We start from the raw sequence: 11908 nt of genomic DNA, 5'->3' as shown, positions 1-11908 counted from the left end.
TTTTTTTTTTTTTTGTCTTTTTTATAGTAGATTTTGAAAGTCTGTTTGTTAAATTTGTAGATTTTACTAAACTTTTTATGACTTGTTAGCTAAATCAGCATTTTTTTTTTTTGTTAAGGGTACTTTATTGTTAAAGAGTGGCTCAAACATCTATTATTGTAATATTTGTTTATTTATATGCAATACCCAAGTCAATTTTTTCAGATTAATACATGGTAGCTCCAGCTATTTTGTTCAAAAATAAAAAATAAAAAAAAATAAAAAAATAAAAAAATGATGGAACTAAACAAGTTCACGGGGCTATGACCTCCTCCCCAGGCTTTGAATATAAATATTCGACTTAAAAATTGACTTGATCTCTCATTAATAGTTTTAACACTTCAGTCCCTCCTTATAAGAAATTTTAGTTTTGTCCTTATCTTGTATGGTACGTATCACATTATTTATAATTTTTAAATTATGTTTTTTTGCAAACATGCTATTATTTAAAACTTTTTGAAGTTTTTAAAAACCTTATTTATTTATTTATTTATCATTTTCTCTTAGAAGAACACTTTGTGAATTCTCAATTTCCTATTTTCAAAATCTTCAAAAATTTTAAAAATTTTAAAAAAAAACTCTTAAATTAACCTTTTGACCTTCTAGTTAGGGGAAATGATCAAGATTGACCCATTCTGACCTTCTTCTGACTAGTTTCTAAGTCACTAAAGCCTGAAACTCATCGGTCTTAAACGTGCTATTAACTAACTTTGATCGAATTGGCACTAATTACCACTTGGGCCCATGACTTAAATAGATGGATTATTCATGAGTTTATGAACTTCTTTGTTAAGGAAATTCTTACTAGCACTGTTAAAAAATAGAGAAGAAAATAATTAATTAATAAATAATTTAAGGCTGACTGACAGGTCTAAGAATGGTAAAGTAATTAACGGGGATAAAGACAAAGACAAATTTCAAAGTCGACGTCACCCAATCCATGGTTAACCAGTCATCATAACAAATTTGGCATCAACATTCTTAATGAACTTTATGAGATTCAATGAAATCAACAGCATGATGCATGATTCTACATAAAAATAACAATAGAAAAACAATGTCACATGCTTCCCGAGATGCAAAAACTTATTCAGCTTTGAAGTTAATTCCTACAAGAACAATTAGAAGATTATTTGTCACTACTGCTCCGTTTGTTTCAGCGTAAAATGATTTCGGCATTTTACGGTGTTTGGTAAGGGCGAAAATGATGGTCAACGAAAATCATTTTCAGTTTGACCATAAAAGCTTCTTTAATTTTCGGAAAACAAAACCGTAAATCGGTTTCCGAAATTAAACTATTTGTTCTTACACGCACATTTGATATCTGATTATCAAAATTTAGCAATTGTCAATCGTTGGAATCCAACCGGCGTCGGAGTCCGACAACATCCGGTTGTCGGTATCCTGCCGGCGACGGAATCCGGCCACCGGCACCAGACGCCGGCCAAGCCAACCAAATCTGAATCCAGCCGGATATGACCGGGTCCTGCCATTAATCGGGCTGGATCTAGAAGTTTCCGTCCGGAATCCGGGCATTTTGGCCGGATCCGTTCAAACTTTTTTGCCAGAATCCGACAACGGCTACCAGACGTTGCCAGATTCCGGCGACATTTGCCAAACTCTAATTTTTGCATTTTGTAATTTTTTTCGTGCGAGCTAAACACCGAAAAATATTTTCGAGAAAATCATTTTTTCTGAAAATGATTTCGTCAAAATTATTTTACGACGGAAATCATTTTACGTCGAAACAAACGGAGCATATATTTATAATAAAAAATAAAACAAAAAATTAGCTGAAACGATTTCATTAAAAATTGAAAATATGCATATTTTCTCTAACATGTTTTAAATTTTATCTACGTCTATCTATTTTATTTATTTATTTAAAAAATAATAATTAAATACAACTGACTACGGCATGTCGTCGTTGCTGAATGTGACAATCAACAGCGACATGTGTTCATTGCTAAATGTGGCAATTAGCAATAATCGTTAATTTATCATAATTAGCAACAGTATGTTGTTTTCAACAGTGAGTTTTGAACTTTTTAGGGACCACAATTGTCGTTGCTAAAACGAGACTTTTAGCGACAATTTTCAGTGTTGTTGTTGTTAAAAGTGCTTTTAGCAACGACTTTGATTCGTTGTCGATGCTCACCGATATACCACTTAATTTGTAATGTTTTCTCAATATTTAAATTTTGTTAACGTGCCTTACCAAATTACAATTGGAGTTGCGTCGTCTATTTTTTTGCCCCAAAAAATGCGAAAAAAAAAGAAAAAAAAAAACTAACCCAATGCATCGTCGTTGGATATTATTATTATCATTATTATAAATTTGTTTTGTCTTTTTTTAAAAAAAAAAAATATATATATATATATATATATATATATATATATATATATATATATATATATATATATATATATATTAGGAGTATTTGTGTCTTTGTAGAATACAAATGCTCTGTTTGTTTGGAGGTAAAATATTTTTTGAATTTTTTGGTATTTGGTGCAACAGAAAATAATGAACAACAGAAATCATTTTCAATTTGACCGCAAAAGCCTCTCTAATTTTTAGAAAGAGATTTACGATTTTAAAATCCGCAAATCGTTTTCATAATTTAAACTCTTCATTCTTGCAGCACGTTTATGGAAATTCACCACCGCCGGGCATTGGAATTTGTTGGTAGCCCGAATCTACTACTTAATGTCCCGAATTTTGGTATCTGAACGCTGGATTAAACAGTCTGGAATCTGGCACTGGTCTGCCGGAATCCGACGACCACATTCCAGCAAAATTGGTAGGAATTTGACCAGTACGACCGGCCGGTACAAATAGCCAGATTCCGGCCACCTTCAAATCTGATTGTATTGTGTCGGATTCAGGCCAGTTGCCAGAATCCTGCCGGCTAGCGACAAAATCTTGTTATCGATGATTTTTCGTCGTTTGTGATTTTTTTCGTGCGAACTAAATACTGAAAATTATTTTTAGGAAAATTATTATTTTTTGAAAAATAATTTCATTGAAAATATTTTACGACGAAAAATATTTTACATCGAAACAAACAGAGCAAAAAATGAGATATTGTCGTCAAGATGATAGATTAGTAGGGTAAATTAACCAAATTAAAAAATTAGACAAACATTGTAACAAAGATAGATAATAGATTGAAAGGGTGAATGTAATTTCCCTTAAAAACTTTAAACAGCTATTATGGTTGCTACAAGTCAATTTTGTTGTAATAATTATAGCTACATATACGAGATCCTAAAATTCATCACTGAGAAAAATAAATAAATCATCGCTGAAAAAAAAAAAAAAACTGAATTCCACTACTAAATATCTTCTTTTTTTTTTTTTAAAAAAAAAAAAAAAAAAAAAAAAAAAACTATTTGCTATGATGTATCCAAATTCCACTATGAGTCCCTACACGTAAGATCAAGAATCCTTCGCACCTGGCTAATGGTTGGGCTTTGATGTTTTTTTGTCATGGGCCACTTTTCACTTTTCAAGAGGTTCGTTTTGATTTTGGTTTTGATTTTTTTTTTAAAAAAAATCATAATTTAATTGTCATTTTTACGGTCGACAGATTTTCATGGTTCTCTTTTGATGAATGATTACCTTAAGTTGTATTATTGGATAAATATTAACTTCTTCGTTCTTTGTATAAATTGAATATTTTGGACAGAAAACTGAACAAAATTTTCCTTATTTTCACATGCATTTTTATTTTATTTTTTTAAAAATGCAACAGATAATTATGTTGCTCATTTGTTTTGGATCCGTAAAGGAGAAGGTGTTTATTCCCCTCCTGCTATGGGATTGAGAAAGGTGTTATCTGCATTTGTTTTGTGTTTTGTGTTTTTTTGGTTTTTTTGGTTTTTTTTTTTCTCTTTTTGTTGTTTATTTTCCGTTGTATACCGTTCTGGAACGATTGATTTCATAGTCCTGGGTGAAAATCGTTTCTGGAGGCTAAGACTGATTTGTGGTTTCTGTTCAAGTGGCCGCGACTTTAGTCGTGAATGAGAGGTCTGCCTGACCGATGCTCATAGATCAGAGGTTGGGTATTTTTTTTTATTTTTTTTTTTGGTAAGTAAGTATCGCAATCCTTCTATGGTGGGATGGCGTGTCGGCTAGAGGTGGAAATCGAACAAATCAGCGATCCGAGATTAGGGTGGTTACTCCGTGCGTGCTCGTGGAGCGTCGGCGGGATTTCCGAACCAGTTTTTACATTTGATTTGAGGGCAAAAAACCGTCAACGGTTTCTTCGTGGGAGAGAGATTTTTGGCAAAAAAAATGGAGAATTTTTTCGGTCAGAAAACTGTGGAATCTCATGCTGATCATTTGTAAATTCTATTTGGATATTGTAATGTAGGAATTGTAGGTGTTTGGCTATATTTTTTTCCGGGTTTCCGGAAAATGTAATCTCAGAGTCTTGGACTATGGTCCTGTAGAGCATTTTGGCTCTATTGGTTTTAATGAATGAAATTGATCTATTTTTTTAAAAAATAATAATAATAATTATGTTGCTCATTCGTTGTACATCTCCATACATTTTTTTTTATAAATCAATCATTAGATTTGTCGGATTCACATATACAGCAGAATGGCATGTAACATTTATCTTTAAAAAGTGTATATAATTCTTACATATATTTTAAACATACTTAAGAAATTATTCCAATTCGATTAAAAAAAAAAAACTATTCCAATTCAATTTGAAGAAAAATGGTTAACTACATTTAACCCCTTCTAACTACCAATATTTTTAAAAGTCTCCCAAATGTTTAATTCAATCTTCTATTAGGGTTACAATATTGGACAGGGATTCTCCGCAATTTTCTGCCAGGATTGCTGGGTTTCAGATCCTAGGTTGTCCCAATTTCACGATCCAAAATGATTAAAATATCATCTATAAGACAAAAAATGACTTATATTTTTCTAAATTTTTTATCGAATGAAGAGTACTTTTGTTATTTTAGGTCACAAAATAAAGACATTGAAATCTTAACGGTAGATTAAGGGGAAACATTGCAAAAATGACAAAAATTTCTTATAAACTAAGTTGTAGAAAAATTCCACATATTATTTTAGGTCTATAAAAGTGTCATGTGTCCATTTGATTGCGAGAACCACATATTTTTTTTAATAATATGTGATTCTCACGTGTTTTTTTTAATAACATAAATAAAATAATAAAAAAAAAAAGTTTCTCACATGCTTAAAAAATACATAACACTTATAAAGACAATATTTGAGAAATTCGTACAATTCAATTTATAAGAGCAATAACATCAACTTCCCTGAAAACCAAGAAAATCAAAAGTGCTACTATAAATATAGAATAACACTTTTGCTTTCATTAACATTATTTTAATATAAAATGAATTTTTATTTATTCTATTTCCTCTACTATATATTTGAAAGAATATTTATAATGGTATATGCAAATGTTAATGAAAGTTATTAAAGAATTTAGTTAAATAAAAAAAATAAAAAATAGTTTAGTTTCATAAATTTATGAAAAATATAAAGAAGCCACTCATAGCTAGTGCCTTAAAAGAATTTATATCTGAACAAAAATTAAAACATGGGATATTGCCCAAAAAAAAAGAGAAAAAAGGTTAGAAAGGCTAAATATGATTTCTTAAAAATAAAAATAAAAAGAAAGAAAGTAAAAGGCTTTCTTCCCAAATTTTTTTGCTCACAATAATTTTCCCAGTCGTGGACCGGCAGTTGGCGTTGGTGGTTCTTTTACCACTATTAACAGGACCAACTGCCAATTGTTTGGCCTGCACGTGTTTTCAGCGTTCCCAGCAGTCGATTAACATCGCATCAAGTTATTTTCTGGATCTTCCGAAGATGATTGGCATGTTTCTATCTCACCAACCAAGCACGATTTGATCGTTGACTCTGAACGACCGCAAACTGCGGTTTGCCGACAAAATTAAGGGATGCCAGATATGCTGCAACGTTGACGACAAGCAAGTAGAACGTGGGTCAGTTGATTCGTTTACCGTAAACAAATGTTAATACATATTCTCACTCTTATACAGGGGTGGAGCCAGCCCCCCAAGTTGGGGGGCCAAATTAAAAAAAAAAAATATTTGAGGGTGCTAAAATTAGAAAAAATAATAAATTTTGGGGTAAAATTTTAATTTTTTTTTAATTTTTTTTTTTCGGGGGAGAACCCCAAAAGGTGGCTCCGATCCTGACTCTACTAGTCCTACCCTCTTTAACGTTATTAAACTCAAGATAAATTATTATGAAGGCAGTTGTGATTTTTACTATTACGTTAAAGTAACAACAACCTTTATGTGTTTACCATATATATATATATATATATATATGGAACTCGGATCCTTTCCGGTCCATTATAATTGGAGAGGAGTTGGTTCATGGTTGAGATCTATTTAAAGAGATCCAAGCCTTAAAAATAAGACACGTCATTAAAAAAAATAAAAACAAAACAAAAAATCAACTTTGTTTCTATTTTTCTCTTCCCTAAAATCGGTCGGCTGTTCTTTTCTTCCGGCCATTCCTCTCTTCCACTGGCGCCGTCTCTCTCTTCTGCCGGCCGTCTCTCTCCCGTTCTTCTTCTCTCCGGCTAGCCGACCTTCATGGTGAATGAAGGAAAAAGGTGAAACACGGATTCTTTGAAAGAAAAACAATTGAAATATATATGTAGCAAAAAAACGAAGTGAATGGAAACCATAAAAATAGAAGAAAACCCACAGAAAATTGAAGCGCTAGATCAGAGAAATTCAAGAGCTGGATCAGAGAAAAACCCACGAAAACTGAAAATTGAACCCACTGAAAAACTGCGAAGCGCTATCATCGTGTGGAACAATAAAAATATATGTTAATTTAAAACACTAGCAAAAACCTTTTTTTTTTTTTTAATTTTTTTTACATGTCCACATAAGAGTGGGGGGAGGATTCGGACTAGTGACCTCCGCTTTATGAGACGTGGTCCGCAACCGATTGAACTATCTCTTGAGGACATCAGCTTTCTTTTTATTTTCATTAAATTTTTTTAAAAAAATAAAAAATTACTTTTTGATTTCCTATCCAAATATGTTCCATAATAACTTATATTATCTTTTTTTTTTATATCATTAAAATATTGGTTATTTACAAAATTCAAATACTCTACTTACCCTTAATATATGTGAGTAGAGTATTTGGTAAGATAATATAAAAACAATTAAATTTGGTAAGATCGATATAAAACTTTTAAAATTGCGCATTTTTTCTCACGGTTTCAAAACGTGTAGTTTTTATTTTTTTCACATTTTTTAATCTGCTATTTTTCAAACGCACTGGATGTAGAATAGAGTCTGAGTTGAAGGGGAATTATATTTGGAAGTCAAACAAACCCCATGAATGGCATGAAAGCCTGTCAAAGAAGATGAATCAACAAGCAAAGAGTGAGTCTCGATCACTGTTTTCTCTTAAAATATTCGCCCAACTTGTTATAGATGGAGTCTGGAGACAGGGTTCTAAACTCTATGCTCTTTATTTCTGTGCGTCAGTATTATTGCTCATTGAAAAATGTTATACTTTCTATATTTATTTTTTAAGAAATTAGTTTTCAAATGATGATACAATTTTTTAAAATAATAAATCTCATTTATAATTTACATATTATTTAAAAATTAACTTAAAAAATAATAATAATAATAATAATAAACGGTGATTATAACACTTCTTTTGCTTGTTTGCTTGGTTTAATCAAAAGTACTACGAATTAATCCGCTGTAAATGATTTTTAGAAGCGTGCGCTTCAGGAATTTGCGGCTTTTCATGCAAACTGGCATGGCTCAAGAATTTTGGACGAACTATCAGCTGCGGGGAGTGATCCTTACACTTACAATGCACAACAATGACACAACACCAAGGCATAATGGAGTGGAGTCTATATGTGGGTTCCACTCTATTGTATTTTGGTGTTGTGTCATTATTGTATAGTGTAAATCAGCCGCCGCCCGCCTGGCCTGCCCACGTTGGTTGGAAATTAACACTAGCATAATTGAAGAGAAGTGCGCATAAGCGCATTAGCATCGCTCTCAACTGGAGGGAACCTGTGCAGAATTATAATTTCACATTATATAAAATTATATTTCTACTCTTGTATATAAAAGAACGGCTCCTTTTTCGTTAAAAGCAACTGAAGATGATTATGAAGTGCGGCTTATTGCATGGTACAACAAGACTAACAACAATTTTTATTTTTATTTTTTACGATTACTTTTTAAATATAGGAAATTAAGTATACTTGATATTCAAATAAACTTCATAGTATTTTTTTTTATTTTTTTCTTATATTATTTAAATATTCTTTAAATTAAATGTTATGAGAAAGATATAATCTTCTTTAAATTAAATCATAGGAGAAAAAGAAAAAATAAAAATTATTTAATATTGTTTCAAATAAATGTCAGAAGAAATAGAAAGCTTGTTTATAACAAAATAATGTTAAGACAACCACTTTTGTTTCTCTGAATTTATGGTACAACTTTTGATTTCCTTAGAAAATTAGCAGCAAATACTCAACAATTTTTCTTAAATTTAGGAAACAAAATTACTTTTTACTTCATTATATATATATATATATATTTCACAATAGATTCTAATATTTTCCCTATATCAATTAAATATTATTTTTTTACTATTTTTTTTTTCTCACTTTCTTATTTTTGTCATTTTAGAGCAATAGCAGTAGATATTCAACCATTTTCCCTAATTTAGGGAAGAAAAAAAAATACTTTTTGATTTCCTATAAAAAAAATATTTCACAATAGATTCTCTTATATTTTCTTATATCAATTAAATACTCTTTCTTTATTCTTATTTTTTTTCAAATAAATGTCAGAATAAATAGAAAGCTTGTTTATAACAAAATAATGTTAATAATTTATAGTACAACTTTTGATTTCCTTAGGTAATTAACAACAGACACTCAACCATTTTTCTTAAATTTAGAAAACAAAATTACTTTTTGCTTCATTATAAAATATAATATATATATATATATATATATATATATATATATATATATATTTCACAATATATTTCATTATTTTCCCTATATCAATTAAATATTATTTATTTACTCTTTTTTGTTTTTTTATCACTTTCTTATTTTTGTCATATTATAGCAATAACAGTAGATACCCAACTATTTTCCCTAAATTTAAGGAAAAAAAAAATACTTGTTGCTTCCCTATAAAAAAAAAAAAAAAAAAATCACAACGGATTCCCTTTTATTTCCCTATATCAATTAAATACTCTTTATTTATTCTTCTTCTTTTTTTCAAATAAATGTCAGAATAAATAGAAAGCTTGTTTATAACAAAATAATGTTAAGGGAACCATTTTTGTTTCTTTGAATTTATGATACAACTTTTGGTTTACTGAGCATTCCTAGTAGCCTCATCAAATTTTACTCACCAAAGTAGCTAAAAATCACTTTTCTCCATTCTGGTCCGTCACTTTTTTTAAAAAAATTCAACAGCCTCACCATTTTAATTATTCACCATCACTATTCCATAAAATGAGGATATCATCGTGCGAAAGAGATGGAAGATGTGATAAGAAAATGAGAGAAAAAATGAAAGAAGTATGCTGATCATGTGAGAGAGAAAATATAAATAAAATTGGTGAGTGAGTTGATGAGTGAAAAGTAATTCCACTCATCAAAACTTTTTAGTTAAAAATAAAATGGTAAGGCTGCTGAGAGTGGTTTTTTAGTGTTTTCATTAAATTGGCTCATCAAAATAGTTAAAAAGCTATTTTGATGAGGCTAAATGGAATTAGCAGCAGATACTTAACCATTTTTTTAAAATTTATGAAACAAAATTACTTTTTGCATTATTTTTAAAATAAATAAATAAATAAAATACACTTCACAATAGATTCCCTGATTTTCCCTATATCAATTAGATATTATTTCTTTACTTTTTTTTTTTTTCTCACTTTCTTACTTTTGTCATATTAGAACAATAGCAGTAAATACCTAACAATTTTCCCTAAATTTAGGGGAAAAAAATTACTTTTTGCTTCCCTATAAAAAAAATTATTTCACAATAAATTCTCTTATATTTATCTATATTAATTAAATACTATTTCTTTATTCTTATTTTTTGTCAAATTACTGTTAGAAGAAATTGAAAGCTTGTTTATAACAAAATAATGTTAAGGGGACCATTTTTGTTTCTCTGAATTTATGGTACAACTTTTGATTTCCTTATGAAATTAGGAGCAGACACTCAACCATTTTTCTTAAATTTAGGAAACAAAATTACTTTTTGCTTAATTATTAAAAAAAAAACAAAAAAACACTTCACAATAGATTTCATTATTTTCCCTATATCAATTAAATATTATTTATTTACTCTTTTTTTTTTCTCTCACTTTCTTATTTTTGTCATATTAGAGCAATAGCAGTAAATACCCAACCATTTTCCCTAAATTTAGTGAAAAAGAAAAAACTTTTTGCTTTCCTATAAACAAAAATATTTCACAATAAATTCCCTTATATTTCCTTATATCAATTAAATACTCTTTCTTTATTCTTATTTTATTCTTTTTCTTATTTTCATACTTTTCATCATTTTTATCATTATGTAATTCATTGGATAACACTATAGCTACCCAAAGGTTTAGGGAAAATATAGAAAAACTGATTTGGGTGATTTTTTGTAACTTCTTTTCAAATTTTCCTTATATTTATGGAAGGGAAGTTAGGGAACCACCTATAGGGTATATGTTACTAGTGTTCCTACTGTTTAGAGCACTAGCAGTAGACACCCAACTATTTCCTCTAAATTTAGGGAACGAAATTACTTTTTGTTTTCTTTATAAAAAAATAAATCATAATAGATTCCCTTTAATTTCCTTAAATCAATTAAATATTATTTCTTTATTATTTTTTCACTTTCCTATTTTTGTCATATTATTGTTTCAGTCGATTTGTTAACACCTGAGAGTAGACACGTGGACAACCGTTAGTTTTTGGATGGAGGTATCATCTCTGTATTTTTCCATAACTCAGGTATCATCTGTGATATGAATTGACGCACAGATAGCAAAAAATAAAAACCTTAAACCACGTATACCAATACCATATTTAACCCCTAGATAAATGTGTCATTCATTAATCAAATAATGCACCACACTCGTTCTTAAGAGTTATAGATGATGAATTGCAAATAATGATGCATATACACTACTTACTTCCCCTCAACAACTCAAAGGGGATGTGTAATCACCCCTCGATCCGTCAATGGTTGGTTGGCCACCCTTATTAACAATTTGGAGGCACCTTCCCTTGACAACTAAGAGGGAAAGTGTAATCATCCTCCGATATGTTAAGGGTCCAATAGCTGTATTTGGATCATCTTCAGTTCAAATGAACTAAATAAGATTTAGTTAGTGTTTTTTTAGGGGTATAATTGTCATTTTAATGTAAAAAGACAATTACACCCCAAACAAACACTAACCGAATCCCCTTCAATTCATTTGAACTAGAGATGATCATTTTCCCAGATGACTAGTGTATCCCTAATAACTTTTTCTTTAAGGGTGATTGGCCATTTTTTTTTTCCTTTTTTTTCACTTTTAATTTTTAATTTTTTTTCCACTTTTAATTTTAACTTTTTGAAAGATGTGACAATAGTGACATTATCCTGATTATTTATTACAAATTAATGGTTAGGATATATGGTACTGTAAGGAATCCTGACCTATTATAATTAAGTACTGGAAACAGATATATGTCTTTCAAAATAAGGCGTTATTTTCCATATATTGATTTATAGGTCCTGAACTTTATAAAAGCACCCGTACCCCGGTACGCGTATG

The sequence above is a fragment of the Alnus glutinosa genome, chromosome 7 (assembly GCF_958979055.1).
Source record: "Alnus glutinosa chromosome 7, dhAlnGlut1.1, whole genome shotgun sequence".
NCBI classification, from domain to species: domain Eukaryota; kingdom Viridiplantae; phylum Streptophyta; class Magnoliopsida; order Fagales; family Betulaceae; genus Alnus; species Alnus glutinosa.
This window is presented reverse-complemented; position numbering follows the sequence as displayed.